The sequence below is a fragment of the Rhincodon typus genome, chromosome 18, assembly GCF_021869965.1.
Source record: "Rhincodon typus isolate 14 chromosome 18, sRhiTyp1.1, whole genome shotgun sequence".
Taxonomy (NCBI): Eukaryota; Metazoa; Chordata; class Chondrichthyes; order Orectolobiformes; family Rhincodontidae; genus Rhincodon; species Rhincodon typus.
The window spans coordinates 52622276-52639758 of NC_063349.1; positions in this window are offsets into that span (position 1 = coordinate 52622276).

Sequence of the window (17483 nt, forward strand, 5' to 3'; positions counted from 1 at the left end):
TGCTGCTTGGCCTGCTGTGTTCATCCAGCTCTACACCTTGTTATCTCTGTATACTTTACAAAGTTGACTCCCGTTCTTTGCTAACAGTAACTGCGCCAATAACATTCATATGATGCCTGTCGTCACCTCTTTTGGAACAAGAAATGCCATTTCCAAATTTTGCCTCGTATTATGGCCCATATCTGTGCTTCTTTGAAATATTTCCTCCTTTTATTTAATAAATAAACATAGGGTTTTGGTTAATTCTGTATCATCCTGCCCCTTGCCCAATACCTTCATCATAAATACCACATGCAGGCTACAAGCACAGCACCATGAGTAAGGTCTTAGTTCTGATTCACGCCATTGCTTGTCCCATCAACTCATTTCTGGATTCCTGGTTCGAGAAGGTTCTTGAGTTAAGTTCACATGGAGTCCTCCTCAAAAGATAAGTGTGTGCTTTTCATCTAATAAAGGTTGGAAATATAGTTTTTAACTCTGATTGGATGATCTTGGCCACAGTGTCTCAATACTATAACAAAAAATCCATAGGATTATAAGACAGAACAGCAGAAACAGACTATTCAACCCATTCAGTTTCTCCTCTTTTAAACGTGATCAAGTCTGATCTGATAATCTTCAACTCCACTTTCCTGCCTTATACCATAACTCTTGATTCCCCTATTGATTCAAAATTTGTCTGTCTCAGCTTCTAATATACATAATGACTCAGCCTTTACAGGCTTCTGTGGTAAGAAATCTCATGGATTCATCACTCTCCTCATTTCTGCCTTAAATGGGTGACCTTTTATGCTGAGATCATGTGCTGTGGTCCCAGAGTGTCCCACAAGGAGGGAAAACCTCTTTCTTCATCTCCCTTTTAAGCCCCCGAAGAACCTTATATGTGTCAATAATGCAACCTCTCAACTTTCTAAACTCGAATAAGTAAAACCCCAACCTATTCAAATTCTCCTCATAAGACAGTCCCTCTATACATGAAATAAGCGTGGTCATTCTTGTCTGTCCTGCCTCCAGTGCCAGTATATATTTCCTTAGAAGAGCTTTTGTGATGCAGTGGTAGTGTCCTAACCTCTGGGCCAGGAGAAGAAGGGTCTAGACCCAAAACATCAGCTTTTCTGCTCCTCTGATGCTGCTTGGCCTGCTGTGTTCATCCAGCTGTACACCTTGTTATCTCTGGGCCAGGAGGACCTGGTTCTGGCCCCACCTGCTCCTGGGTGTGTTTTAACACTTCTGAATAAGTTGATCAGGAAATCCCTTACAATAGGTTATAAAATCATGTCTTAACACCAGGAAAATAGATTTTCCAAACAGGGTTAGCTTAAGCAGCAATCTCTTTTATAAAAGTACTCTGTTCTAGTGAGTAATAAAGTCCAGTAGGTTGAATTATTTGATAGTGACCTTGATGATGTATTTGATTTGATCATTTTCTGGATATTGTAAACCATAGAGTCATAGAGATCCACGCTACAGAAAAAGGTTCTTTAGCCAATCACACTTATGCCAATTAAAAGCAACCATATATCTATTCTAATCCCATTTTCCAGTACTTGGCCCATAGTCCCCTGTATGCCTTGGCATCATAAGTGCATATCTAAATATTTCTTCAATGTTATGAGGGTTTCTGCCTCTGCTACCCTTACAGGCAGTGGGTTGCAGATTCCCATCTCCCTCTGGGTGAAAAAGATTTTCCTCACAGGCTGGAGAATCAGAGGCTAAGCGATGACCTTATAGAGGTGTATAAAATCATGAGGGCCATGGCTAGGGTGAATAGCCAAGGTCTTTTCCCCAGGGTAGGGGAGTCCAAAACTAGAGGTCATAGGTTTAAGGTGAGAGGGGAAAGATCAAAAAGTGATCTCAGCGGCAACCTTTTCAAACAGAGAGTGATGCATGTATTGCCAGAGGAAATGGTGGAGGCTGGTACAAATACAACGTTTAAGAGGCATCTGGATGGGTATATGAATCGGAAGGGGTTAGAGGGATATGGACCAAAGGCTGGCAAATGGGACTAGATTAATTTAGGATATCTGCTCAGCATGGACAAATTGGACCGAAAAGTCTGTTTCTGTGTTGTGCATCTCTATGATTCTATCTCCTCTAAACTTTCTGCCCCTTGATTAGAATCTTGACTGGAATAATCCAATATAATACATTTCCATTGACATGGATTATCTTAGGTTTCTTTCTAAGTCCAAATAATATCAAGTTTATATCTAAGTTTACCCCATTATGAATACTTAGATCTAGTTGTTCTCCTTAATTTGCAAAATAAAATCATTTTCAATACTCAATCAAGTGCTGTTATCTTTTAGGATGCATGCTAGACCAGTGGCTCGATAGAAATACAATTGGCACTCCTTTCAGTCTTCAATGGATCTAACACAATCTGTACTTCAGAGTGAGCATCGCAGTTTAATTGACCACTTTCAGCCTCTCTTGCTCTCCGTGTGTCATCTGTCTGTAATTTCCCTCATGAATAGTTATGCAGTCTTCATGGTAAATTGAATGAGGTCTTTGACATTTACCCTTTCATACACGTTGACTTTCATGATTGATGTTCAGGCCCAGCTACCAGCTCATTTTCCTTGGGCTTTTCTACTGGTGGTAGCAACATTATATAACACTTAACTTGACTGACCAGAAGTGTCCCTTTAACAGGGAATCAAACATGTAATCTAATGTATTGACTTTAAAATCAATGATAAAAGACATTGATTTACAGTGAGATCTATAGTGTGGGCATAAACAAAACATGTCTTAGTTTAAAAAATGACCAGATAATTCTAAAGCATTCAGTTTGCAGTACATTAGTCACCATGGGATATTTCATTATGTTAAAGGCATTATGTGAGTGGAATGGATAGTTAGTAGTTGATGGGTAATGGAAGAAAAATATTTTGAAGCGATCCAGTATCGAGTAAGCACTTCAAATTGTCACTAGTGCTTAGAGTCATAGAGATATACAGCATGGAAACAGGCCCTTTGGTCCAATTCGTCCAAGCTGACCAGATATCCAAAATAAATCTAGTCCCATTTGCCAGCATTTGGTCCATATCCCTCTAAACCCTTTCTATTTATACACCCAGCCAGATGCCTTTTAAATGTTGTAATTGTACCAGCCTCTACCACTTCCGCTGGCAGCTCATTCCATACACGCACCGCACTCTGTGTGAAAAAGTTGCCCCTTGTGTTCCTTTTAAATCTTTCCCCTTTCACCTTAAACCTATGTCCTCTAGTTTTAGGCTCCTCAACCCCAGGGAAAAGGCCTTGTCTATTCATGATTTTATAAACCTCTATAAGGTCACCCCTCATCCTCTACGCTCCAAGGAAAATACCCCCAGCCTATTCAGCCTCTCCCTATAGCTCAAACTTGCCAACCCTGGCAACATCTTTGTAAGTCTTTTCTGAACCCTTTCAAGTTTCACAACATCCTTCCAATAGCAGGGAGACCAGAATTGCACGCATATTCCTAACGTGTCCTGTACAGCTGCAACTTGACCTCCCAACTCCCCTCCTCATGCACTGTCCAATAAAAGAAAACATATCAAATGCTTTCTTCAATATCCTATCTACCTGTGATTCCACTTTGAAGGAACTGTGAACTTGCAATCCAAGGTCTCTTTGTTCAGTAATACTCCCCAGGACCTTACCATTAAGTGTATTAGTCCTGCCCTGATATGCATTTCCAAAATGCTTGTGTGCACACTAAACAGCAATGTCTCTTCTGTAATTAGTGGAGTTGGTCATCATGGTAATATCACTGGGTTCGTAATCCAGATTTCAAATATAAAGATTTGGGCACATGGGTTCAAATCCCACTGTGACGGATGTTAAAATTTGAGTTCACGAACATTTTGGAATTAATTAAAAAAACCCAGCCTAATTGTAATCATGTGACTATTGTCATTTGTCATATACAGCATATCTTGCTTAATAATATTCTTTTGGGACAGAGATCAGCCATCCTTACCTGGTCTGGCCTTCATGTTACCCCCAGATCCACAGCGATGTAGTTAACAATTAGTGGTCGGTAATAAATGCTGGCCTAGCCAGTCACTGCCACATTCCATAAAAATAAAATTCCAAAGTTCCTCAAAGTGAGGAGGATTTTTACTAAGGAGTCTATGGATGGCTTGCATGTGGAGTCTTTTAGAATCATAGAATCATAGAATCATACAATACAGAAGAGGCCCTTTGGCCCATCTAGTGTGTACGACCAAAACTACACTAAATTTACATCAGTCCCACTTTCCAGCATTAGGCCCTTAGTCTTGAAAGTAATGACGTTTCAAGAGCTCATTCAAGCTCTTTTTAAAGGCTGTGAGGTTTCCCACCTCAACTGCCCTCCCAGGCAGTGCCTTCCAGGCTCCCACCACTCTCTGGGTTATAATTTCTTTCCTCAATTCCCTTTTAAATCTCCTGCCTTCATTTTAAGATTATGCCCACTTGTTATTGAAAATTCAACTAAATCATTTCAACCGCCTTCTTATTCACCACATTCATGGAATCTAATGCAGTGAAGGTTCTGTGCTGCAGCTCGACAACAATATAAACAGTACAGCTTGTATTGTGCTGTAAATGTTTTGTAAATCTGAACTCAGGAAATGCAGGTATTTTGCCACCAGACTTCACAGCTAGGCATTCAAAAGTATGCTTAAATTCAACACACTGACTGGGATTGGAGAAACAGGTTCAAACAAAATCAACTTTACATAAATAGAACCAACTGAAGCTTATAGGATTCTTAAGGGGCTTGACAGGGTAAATCCTGACAGGATATTTCCTTTCATGGGAGAGTCTGGGACCAGAGAGCACCGAAAAAAGGGGCATCAGTTTAGGGCTGAGATGAGGAAGAATTTCTTCTCTTAGAGGCATGTGAGATTTTGTAACTCCTTGTTACAGAGACCTGTGGAGGCAGAGTCATTGTGTATCTTTAAGGTTGAGATAGATTCTTGATCAGACGGGAGAATCAAAAGGTGAAAAGGTGGACATTAGTAGTGTCAATCAACCATGATCCTTTTAAATGGCAGAGCAGGCTTGAGGGGCAGAATGGCTTACTGTTGCTGCTATTTCTACAGCCTTATAGTCTTAATTACTCTGAGACAGAAGGTAAGTAAAGCAATGGAGGAGAAACTAAATTAGTGGTGCAAGGAGTGAGACAAATCTTAGAATGAATGCAAGAGTTAGAAGTAGGTTTATTGAGGAATGGAAGGAATCTGAAGTTGGTAAGCTTAAAGTTAGGAGTGGATGGAATTATGTTAATAAAAACAGGAGAGAGGTTAAGGTAGACGGTGAAAGAAGGAATGAGAAAATAAGTAAATTAAGTAACGTGAATGTGTAAGGGTTTGGAAGTTTCAAGCACATACATGAGAAATGTGGCCCGAGAACTAGATGCTCGAAAGCTGAAGGACCAAGATATTTTAGGCAAAATGGAAACATGCTTTCGGTTGGGAAAATGAACATTGAGCACTGCGGAAAGAAAACACATTTTGTTGAAGATTTTTGTCTTGTAATCATCAGGACAATTTGCAGATGAATCGAGCAACAGCTTGACATTGTTAGTAGGGTATCATTCTGAGCACATGACACCTCTGTCACTATGTCTGCGTATGTCCTGTCCCACCAACAAGACAGACCAATCAGAGGTGACAGCACAGCAATATACAGTCAGAGGTGACATTCACCCTTAGATTCCTCAAGCATTGACTTTAGACCCCATAAAATCTCATTGCGTCAGGTTAAAATTGGCAAAGGAAACCTTCTGCTGATTAACATGTACTATGCCCACCCCTGTTAGATGATGCATCAGTGCTCCTACTGAGAATGGCAAGGGTGCAGGATGTACTCTGGGTGGGGGATTTCAGTGTCATCACCAAGAGTGGCTTGGCAACAGCACTGCAGATCGAGCTGGTCGGGTCCTAAAGGGTATTGCTGTTAGACTGGGTCTGCCTTGGTGAGGAAACCAATAAAAAGGAAAAGCACAATTGACCTCATCCTCACAATCTGCCAGCTGCAGATGCATTGAACCATGCCAGAGTCAGGAGGATCGATCACCATACAGTTCCTTGAGGAGACAAATTCCAATCTGCACACTGAGGATGCCGTCCTCTGTGTTATGTAGCACATTTCAATACAAAATGGGATGGACTTTGGACAAATGTAGCACCTCAAAACTGGGCTTTCATGAGGTGCTGTGGGCCAGCAGCAGCAGAATTTTACTCAAACACAATTTCCATCCCCATATATCCTCCACTCAACCATTACCATCAAGCCAGGGGATCAACTCTGGCTCAATAGAAAGTGCAGGAGGGCATGCCAGGAACAGCACCAGGCATATCTAAAAGTGATGTGTCAACCTGGTAAAGCTACCAAACAGGACTACTTGCATGCCAAACAGCATAAGCAGCAAGTGATAGATAGAGCTAAGCGATACCACAACCAACAGATCAGATCTAAGCTCTGCAATCCTGCCACATCCAGTTATGAATGATGGTAAACATTTAAACAACTCACTGGAGGAGGAGGTTCAAAATGAACATTTGGACATTACTGAGTTGTAAAGGACTTATCATTGGCTTGTTTAAAACTGCAAAATCAAATGGTTAAATTAAATTATGGTCTACTTTCTCTTTACAAGAGTAACAAGTGATTTTGGAAAGCTGTGTCCAATAAAGAGTTGGAAAGCAATAGGGTCACTTTTGAGCAAACCGACCTGAAAGCCCTATTGGATCCATGATGCTGTTGCCTAGCAATGGTCTTAGGCTGCAGTACTGTCTCCTTCCATTATGGACTGCCTCAATGACTGCTCCAGCTCTGGTTAATTGCATTTCTTTCCGGGTTTAGGCTCCCCAGGATGCCATTCACAAACAGTGAATTTCACCAAACCATTACCGGTGTAGATGAAATTCAGCCCTGTATGTGACACTAGCTGATGATGAACTGACCTTCCACTCCCTCACTAAGCTGTTAAGAGAAATCATCAACCCAAATAGATAGTTAAATCGGTGATCCAATTGAAAATTATTTCCACACTTTCGGTTGTAGTTTTGACTGTCATCCTCACTGGAAAAGAAAGATATGCAACTTGCTTTGTCTCTTACCTGGAACAACCAGATTAAAATCCAGTGATCCAAATATGGACATTTACCCCGGATTACATAATTAGAAGGGATTAATAACAGACTCAATTATCTTTCTAGTTAGCAGAACACTAACACGGAACTGTCCATGCTTTGAAAACCCAACGGATCTATTAGTCTTCAATTGTTCTCACTCAAGGGACTTCACTCTTGCCTTTTCTAACCAAATCCACTCCAGTGGAAATATTACCCTTCTTGTTTGGAAGTCACAGCAAATCATTTACAAACTGGCTTTTCCAGCAACTTTGTTTTTGTTGCAAATCATTTACAGTTTGTTGGGTTTTAACATGTTTCTTAGTCATTCAAAGTTTACATTGACCTTGTGGCCAATATTCACAACCACAGGAGGCTACTGAGTTGGGGAAGCAATAATTAACTACAGGACAGGTTTTGAAATGATCATTACTTATGATTTGAAGACGGTGGTGTTACAGATAGTTAATAAATCAACAAAATGGTAGTCAACATTTTTATCCTATGTCTAATGGCAGTTTTTCCATGAGGTTAGATTTTGCAAATCTTACTGAAGCAGAGATCAAATCCATTATCTTTATGAGTGGAAAAGATTCACTTAAGGTTGTCATCTCTTAGAACCTTAGTCACTTACAGTTCATAAAGGGGGCTATTTGAATCTTTGTGTTTGTGTCCAGTCAGTCCCATTCAATCCTTGCAGCTTTGTAAGTGTCAATATTTTTAATGAACCTGTTCAGAGGTGAAATGGCATACCTCTGGAGTAAGTGAGACTTCAAACCTGGGCCTTTCTTCAAGTGAGATTTTTTTGTATTAGACAGTACTTTATAAAGTTAATTAATGCTGTAGATTTTCACAACAGGAATTGTTACATAATTATAACAGTTTCTGACCTTGAAATGTTGGAAAGTGTGACAGGGTAGGACTCTTAGATCTCAGTGCCTACTATCTCTAGATCTCAGCAGAGCAGGTTAATGTAGTTGCACTGATGAGGTCATTTAAAAGGCTGGGAGACTGACACCCCTGCAGGCATTGTAATAGGCCTAGATTTCAATAATATTTAGCTTCTGTCTCCTTCCTGGAAAAGTGTACAAAATTGGAAGTATGCCATGCTGCTCCACAGTGATGAAATGAGAGATCTGTAAGATGGTGAATACATTGTGAATTTATTTTTAACATGCAACTTTCTCCAAAGAAAAATGTGCATTTTAACAGTGAACTCATTAATTCCATTAGGATTGAGCACTTAAATATTTACTGCAATGTGACCAGGATTAGGGAAGGAATTGGATAGCTGCTTCTTAAAAAATGTTCATGATGACTGTACAACACAACAGGAAAAACAAAACATCAAGCCAGAAAAAGCAACATTTGAGCACTGAGTGATCTAGATATTAAATGATGTCATGCCCATTTTACAATGGACTGCGAGGCATCCAATAATGAGTGCAGTGTGTTCACATTCTGAGGTTGACGTGCCATGACCACCAATTCTTATCTTGCTCTGTATCCCAATCACTATTTGATCCAGCCCCACATCGTTACTCCAGCCCCCTCCTGAACATTCTCCTCATAAACCTCCTTACTCCTCCTCCCCTTTCCACTTTGCAAAATGTACCTGCATTAGCAGCATCAAGTGCCAAGAGCCCTTCATTGGTAATCAGGCGGGAGACATCTCTGAGTATATAGAGCTTATCGGACTGATATAAATAAGGCTCGATGTCCACTGGAGTTAACCCCTGCACTTTGGTTGCATTTCTATTTGGCTTATACTTCTCAATAATTCTGATCAAGTTTTGATGACAGCTGAGATCTTTAATCGTCAGGTTGATCCAATGTTACTGAACAGACACAAAAGTACATTTCAACACTTTTTGTCATTCTGAGAAATCTATCAAAATTATTCTCAGAAATGACTTGAAATGTACTCAGCTGAAGTGGAATTAGGAACACAGACAAAAAAGACAGTTCACATGTTTTCTATTGACAATCCTCTAGTTCTCTAAAAGCTACGCCACAAATGGAATGCTCATTTCTCGCGCATTGCTTTGCCTGTGTAGGGTGCATGTTGCAAACATGCAAGAGAACTTTCCCATCATTGAAAAGTCATGAAGCATTATCAATGACTTTCTCATCTGCCCTTAGCACTGCCCTGCCAGGACCATGCATTAAGAAATCTGACCTTCTTTAACCATCTTTTCTCTCGTTATTAGCTGCAAGGATTTTAATGTGATACAGGTCAGGAAGAATTTTTGAGTCAATTTCAATTTAACAGCATTTGCCATTTTAAGTGCCTGAAGTTGAGTTCTTACAGTAGTGTCCCTACCTCTGAACCACGAGGCCTGGACTCAAGTTCCAACTGCTCTGGAGATGTGTATTAACATCTTGAATAGGTTGGCTAAAATAGTGTTATTTTAGGTTAGGGATGTTTCTAACAAACCCTGCTAATTTCACCCTGTTTGGGTTTATATTTTGGTTAGCACATGTAATAAGAACATAAGGACTAAAAGCAGGTGTAGGTAAGTCAGCCCTTTGAGTCTGTTCCACATTTAAACATGATCATGGCTGATCTCATCTTGGCCTCAACTCCACTTTCCTGCCTGCTGTCCATGGCCCTTCAACCCACTCCTAATTAAAACTCTGACTATCCCCTCCTTAAATTTACTCAATGTTCCAGCATCCACAACATTTTGGGCGTTATGAATTCCACAGATTCATGACCCTTTGAAAAAATAGTCACTCCTCATTTCTGTTTTAAATCTGCCACCCCATTTCCTAAATAATAACCTATTTGACATGTTGTTTTATATAATTTATTTCTTTAGTTGTGTCTAATGACTGTGTAAAAGTAGTTTTGTTGGTGAATATTTCCAAATGTAGCCAATTGTACATATGAAATCTTTCTCCAGCTTTTATTGTGATTGTGAATTGCCCTGTAATTCTTCCCCTATCTTGTGGCCTTCTGGTGTTGTTCCCTTTTATTTGCAAATCAGCATTCGAAGAGCAGGGGACTGTTTTTCCTGTTCTATTTTGTTCTATTACTTCAGACATGAGACTACACAGCCATCAGTTATAACTACCACAGAATTTGGTCTTTAATGAGCTCATGTTAAATTATTCACCGTAAGCATTCATAAATCTTAATGCACAATTGCAAAATGATTACATAAATGTCTATTAAGCTGATCTCAGCTATATCATACTCCAGTTCATTTGCAGCACAGACATGGAAGTGAGCTGTAACAGTGGCACAGTGTGTGTGCGAATCTGGGTTGACATCACTGTTGTATACTTCAATAACTTGGAATATCTGTGGGATCAACACATGGCGATTGAAAGCAGCCCTCAGCTGAAGAAGCAGTGCTTTATGAAAGCAAGTATTAGGAGCTAGATAAAGATGAAAAAGTCATTAATTCATGTCCGGGTGTAAAAAAATGCTGTTTACAGTGATAAAGTAATTAATGAGCTAAATACATCCATGGGAACATTGCGATTCGGAGAGACTCAGACCGGCTACATGAATGTTCTTGGCTTTATGCTCACCTGATGTCACTTTTCTTGGTCATATAACGTGTTCTGATTTGGTGGCAGTGTGTATGAAATGTAGAGATCAAGGTAAAATTGATAAGAGTTTGGCATAAACTGCTGCATATTGTAGTCAAATTGAATTGTGGAGTGTGATAGCTGAGATCAGCTTAATAGGCATTTGTGTAATCATTTTCAATTGTGTATTATAATCTATGAGTGCTCATGTTGAATAATTTAAGATGAACTCATTAAAGACCAGATTCTGTGATAGTTATAACTGATGCCTGTGTAGTCTCGTGTCTGAAGTAATAGAACAAAATAGCACAGGAAAGCAGTTCCAACAATCTCCTTCAGCACTTTCTGTTGAATTGGTGGAGTAACTGCTCATTTTTCTCATCTGGGTCAATGCTTTACTGAAGTTTCCAGATTAAGAAGAATTATAGCGAGCTACGATTTTGCAAAGGGAATGCATTTGCACCTGACGACTTCTTGTCTGGTCAGTTCTGGGCTCTCTGAGCAGCTGAGAAATCGCACAAAGTTTGTATTTAGCACTCAGAGGTGAAGCAGCACATACTGAACCAGATGCAGTCATTGCTGGAGAAACTCAGCAGGTCTGGCAGCATTTGTGGAGAGAGAAACAGAGTTAACTTTTCAGGTTCAGTGAACTTTCTTTGGGACGTATCTTACCAACTTGTTGAGAGATAGTAGGAACTGCCGATGCTGGAGAATCTGAGATAACAAGGTGTAGAGCTGGATGAACACAGCAGGTCTGGCAGCATCAGAGGAGCAGGAATGCTGACATTTCGGGTCAGGACCCTTCAGAATGTGAAAAAGGGTCCAGACCCGAAACATCAGCTTACCTGCTCCTCTGATGCTGCCTGGCCTGCTGCGTTCATCCAGCTCTACACCTTGTTACCAACTTGTTGGATCTTCCTCTCCATTATGGTGCTGTTACAGCCCCCGGTGAAAGCAAAAACCTTACCGTTCACTGCTGTTAGGAAAAGAAAATCAGGGCAATTAACAAAGATAAAGTCACAAAAATATCTTATCTCTACGCCCTCAACACACATTCAACAGCAACTGTGTTCACAGTGAAAAAAACTGATGTTCGCATTGATATCCACATTCCCAGGCCTACCAGAGATGACAGTGTTTTTTATTGATTTATTTATTGTCGTGTGTATTTTTACAAATACAGTGAAAAGTGTTGACTAATGTCGCCAGTCTCTGGTGCCATCTTAAAATTCAGAAATAAACCAGACATAGAGTATAATAGCAGAAGAATAAAGAAATATTATTAAAAGTTCAACATTACAGTACTTCTTAAGTACTTAGCCATGGGCCTAGGTCTGGGCTCAGCACCAGAAGGTATACTATCCAGTAGAAGGGCAAGAAGCTTGTAATTGTTTTATTTAGTGATATAACAGCCTCCTTATCCATTTCACCAAGGAAATGTCAACAGCAATGTATGAAGCATACATGTTTTGAAGTCACCTCAATTCTCCAGTGGAGAGATGCAATAGATCACAGACATTTGATCATCTCAATCTCCAAGGCCACAGCCATGGTAATTTCAAAGTGAAAAGATCAGAAGGAGGTTTGCTCCAAGGGAATAATGTTTATCTGATTTGTGACAATAAAACATCACCCTTAAACTCCAGCAGAAAGCAAACATCACATGGTACATCCAGTTCTTAGTTATTTCTGTGTGTGCGTTCTTCAGGTACAGAAACAATCTCCTGCTTAATGCACCTGTGGTAGTGTGATACATGGGAACAACACCCCCTGCTAGTTCCCCTCCAAGTCACTCACCATCCTGACTTGGAAAAATGTCGCTGTTCCTTCACTGTCGCTGGGTCAAAATTCTGGAATTCCCTACCTAAGGGCATTGTGGGTCAACCCACAGCATGTATTCTGCAGTGGTTCAAGAAGGCAGCTCACCACCAACTTCTCAAGGGCAGCTAGGGATGAGCATTAAATGCTGGCCCAGCCAGCAATGCCATAATCCCAGAAGTGAATAAGAAACAAAACGACATCTAACTTCTTATTGAAAACATCCAGTGTTTTTGCCTTGACTGTTTTCTATGACAAAAGAATTCTCTGGTTGAAGAAACTTCTCCTCCTCAGTCCTAAGTGGCCTAAAATGTATCCTTAGACTGTGACCTCTGGTTCTGAACTCCCTAGTTACTGGAAGCATCCTTCCTGCATTTACCTTGTTTAGTTCTGTTAGAATTGTATAGGTTTCTATGACATCCCTCTCACCGTTCACAATCTTGTTCCATTAAGCTGTTAACTTCATTTTTTTTAATTGTAAAGTATAATTATCTATAGATACCAGCTGGCAAAGAAGAAATCATGAGAGCCTCTTCTGAACTATTTTCTCAGAATGTAGAGGAAAATTATACGAACAGGTGTAGGCCATTCAGCCCTTGAGCCTGCTCTGCCATTCAATGAGATCATGGTTGACCTTTGACCTAACTCTATATGTCTGCCTTGGGCCCATATCCCTTGATATCATTGCTTGATAAAAGGTTGTCTACCTCAGATTTAAATTTAACAATTGAATTAACATTGATCAGCATCTGAGGAAGGGAATTCCAAACCTCCAATACTCTTTGTGTAGAAGTGCTTTCTAACATCTCTCCTGAAGGCCATGGGAACCCATATGAGCCCTAGTTATGCCTGTCTCTTCATGAGGTATGTGGAACATTGCTGGTTCCAGTCCTATTCTGGTCCCCACCCATAATTCTTTCTCCGATATATCAAAGATATCATCGGTGCTGCTTCCCTCTCTCGTCCGGTTTTGGAAAAGTTCATCGATTTCGCTTCCAATTTCCACCCTGCCCTCACTTTCACCTGGTCTATCTCTGACTCCTCTCTTCCCTTCCTTCTCATCTCTGTTTCCATTTCTGGGTATAAACTGGCCACTAATATCCACTATAAACCCACTGACTCCCACATCTACCTGGACTGCACCCTGCTTCCTGTGAAGACTCCATTCCGTTCTCCCAGTTCCTCCATCTACATTACATGTATTCCGATGAGGCCAACTTCAACAAGGGAGCCTCCAAAATGTCCACCTTCTTCCTCAGCCAAGGATTCCCCACCACCGTTGTCAACAGGGCCCTCAACCGAGTCTGACCCATCTCCCACACTTCCGCCTTCACCCCCTTCTCTTCCCTCCCACAACAGCGATAGGGTTCCCCGTGTCTTTACCTACCATCCCACCAGCATCCACATCCAGAAGATCATCAGACGCCATTTCCACCACCTCCAGCGAGATGCCACCACCAGACACATATTCCCCTCCCCTCCCTTGTCCGCCTTCCACAGGGACCGTTCCCTCCAGAATACCCTAGTCCAATCTTCCTTCATTCCCAACACCTCCCCAAAGACCCACGGCACCTCCCTCTGCAAGCGATGAAAGTGTAACACCTGCCCATTTACCTCCTCCCTCCCCACTATCCAAGGGCCCAAGCATACCTTCCAGGTGAAGTAGCACTTCACCTGCTCTTCCCAAAATCTAGTCTACTGCATTCGCTGCTCACAATGTGGTCTCCTCTACATCGGAGAAACGAAGCATAGACTGGATGACTGCTTTGCAGAATATCTATGTTCTGCTCGCAAAAATATCCCTGAGCTTCCAGTTGTCTGCCACTTTAACACACCACCCTGTTCCCTGGCTAACATCTCCATCTCAGCTTACTGCAGTGTTCCAGTGAAGCTCAGTGCAAGTTGGAAGAACACCTCATTTTCCATTTGGGGACCCTGCAGCCCTCCGGACTCAATATTGAGCTCAATAACTTTAGGGCCTAAACTCTCCCATGTCCTAGATCCCTAGCCCACACACCGGCTTTGTTATCACATAGCCTGCCATTATATACTACCTATTGTTAGCCACTAACAGTCTCCGCTAACAGCTATTCACCCTCCTAGCCAGATTGCTATCAACTCCTTTATCTGTCCAACTGTTCTTCTCTCTCTTTAGGCTCGATCCCCACCTATCATTTACTCCTTACCCCAACTCTATCTTCTGCATATAACCCACCATTTTCCTAGCTACTAACAGTCCTGAGGAAGGGTCAATGGATCTGAAATGTTCACTCTGATTTCTCTTCACAGATACTGCCAGACCTGCTGAGCTTTTCTGGCAACTTCTGTTTTTGTTTCTGATTCACAGCATCCACAGTTCTTTCGGTTTTTATCTTTCCTGAATGGCGTAGCCCCAATTATTAGTTTATACCCTCTGGTTCTAGAATCTTCAACCAATTGAAACGGTTTATCTTTATCTACCCTGTCTTTCCCTATTAATATACTGAAAACCTCAATTAGAATCATTCCATAATGTTCCAAATTCAAGAGAATAAAAGCTAATTTGTCTTAATTTCTCCTCATAGCTTATGTTAAGGTTTTACAGGACTTTGGTGAGGCCTCTTCTGGAGTATTGTGTTCATAGAAACATAGAAGATAGGAGCAGGAGGAGGCCATTCGGCCCTTTGAGCCTGCTCCGCCATTCCTCATGATCATGGCTGATTGTCCAACTCAATAGTCTAATCCTGCTTTCTCCCCATAACATTTGATCCCAGTCACCCCAATTGCTATATCTAGTCACATCTTGAATACTTTCAATGTTTTGGCATCAACTACTTCCTGTGGTAATGAATTCCACAGGCTCACCACTCTTTGGGTGAAGAAATGTCTCCTCATCCCTGTCCTAAATCTTCTATCCAAATCTTCAGACTGTGGCCCCTGGTTCTGGACAGACTCACCATCGGGAACGTCCTCCCTGCGTCTACCCTCTCCAGTCCTGTTAGAATTTTATAAGTCTCTATGAGATCCTTCCTCATTTGTCTGAACTCCAGTGAAAACAATCCCAACCTAGTCGATCTCTCCTCATACGTCAGACCTGCCAGTCCCAGAATCAACCTGATAAACCTTCGCTGCACTTCCTTGAGAGCAAGAGCATCCTTCCTCAGGAAAGGAGACCAAAACTGCACACAATATTCAAGATGTGGCCTCACCAAGGCCCTGCATAACAGCAACAACACATCCCTGTTCCTGTACTCAACCTCTCACAATGAAGGCCAACATACCATTTACCTTCTTTACCGCCTGCTGCACCTGCAAGCTTACCTTCAGTGACTGGTGCACAAGGACACCCAGGTCCCGCTGCACACTCCCCTCTCCCAATTTACAGCCATTCAGGTAGTAATCTGCCTTCTTGTTTTTGCTTTCAAAGTGAATAACCTCACATTTATCCAAATTATACTGCATCTGCCATTGATTTGCCCACTCACCCAATCTCTGCATCCTCAGTTCACTCTCTCACCCAACTTGGTATCATCTGCAAACTTGGAGATGTTACATTTTGCTCCCCCATCCAAATCATTAACATATATTGTGAATAGCTGGGATCCCAGCACCGAACCCTGTGGCACCCCAATAGTTACTGCCTGCCAATTTGAAAAGGACCCATTAATTCCTACTCTTTGTTTCCTCTCTGCCAACTAGTTTCCATCTCAATACACTTCCCCCAATCCCATACACTTTGATCTTGCACATTAATCTCTGTGGATTTTGTTAAACGCTTTCTGAAAGTCCAAATATATTACATCGACTGGCATCCCCTGTCAACTCTACTCATTACATCATCATAGAATTCCAACAGATTTGTCAAGCATGCTTTCCCCCTCATAAATCCACGCTGACTCTATCTGATCCTGCCACTGCTTTCTAAATACTCTGATGTAAAATCCTTGACAATGGATTTGAGAATTTTCCCTGCTACCAATGTTAGGCTCATGGTCTATAATTCCCTGTTTTCTCTCTACCTCCCTTTTTGAATTTTAGAGTGACATTAGCTACCCTCCAATCTGCAGGGACTGTTCCAGATTATATGGAATCCTGGAAGATGACCACCAATGCATCCATTATTTCTAGAGCTATTTCCTTAAGTACACTAGTTTCTGATCCCCTTGTTATAGATGACAATTGCTCAGCTGGAGAGGGTTCAGAAGAGATTTACCAGGATGTTGCTGGGAATGGAAGGTCTGAGTTGTAAGAAGAGGCTGTATAGGCTGAGACTTTTTCCACTGGAGCGTTGAAGGCTGAGGGGTGATCTTGTAGAGGTTTATAAAGTCATGAGGGTATAGATCAGGTGGATGGCAGGTGTCTTTTCCTTAAGGTGGGGGATTTCATGACTGGGGGCATATTTTTTAAGGTGAGAGGAGAAAGATTTAGAAAGGATATGAAGGGCAATTGTTTTTACATGGAGAGTGGTTCATGTTTGAAATGAACTTCCGGAGGAAGTGGTGGATCCAGGTTTAGTTACAACATTTAAGAGATATTTAGATAAGTACATGAATAGAAAATGTTTGGAGGGATATGGGCCAAGATCAGGCAGGTGGGACTAGTTTAGTTTGGGAGTATGGTCGAGACAGACTGGTTGGACTGGAGGGTCTATTTCCGTGCTGTATGATTCTATAACTCTATAAATCCTGAAACCCAGATATCATCCTTCTAAACCTGCATTGAATGCCTCCAACTGCAAGGAAATGTAGTCAGCAGGATCCTTTATATGTTATAGGGCTGTGGACGTTGCAGCATTGTGCTACCTATTTAAACAGCCAATGTATCATGTAAGGATTATGGTGCAGAGCAGGATCCTATCGTAATAAAACACAGTGCACAAATTCATGGCAAGATCTGAATCCCTAAGTATAGGACGTGGAAAATGAGTATGACCATGTTCTGCTGTTTCTCCGTCTTTGTTTGTTGCCACTTTTTCACTGCACTACATGTGATCGTTCTTGTAAGGTCATTGTCCACTTCAATATTGGTTAACCTAGA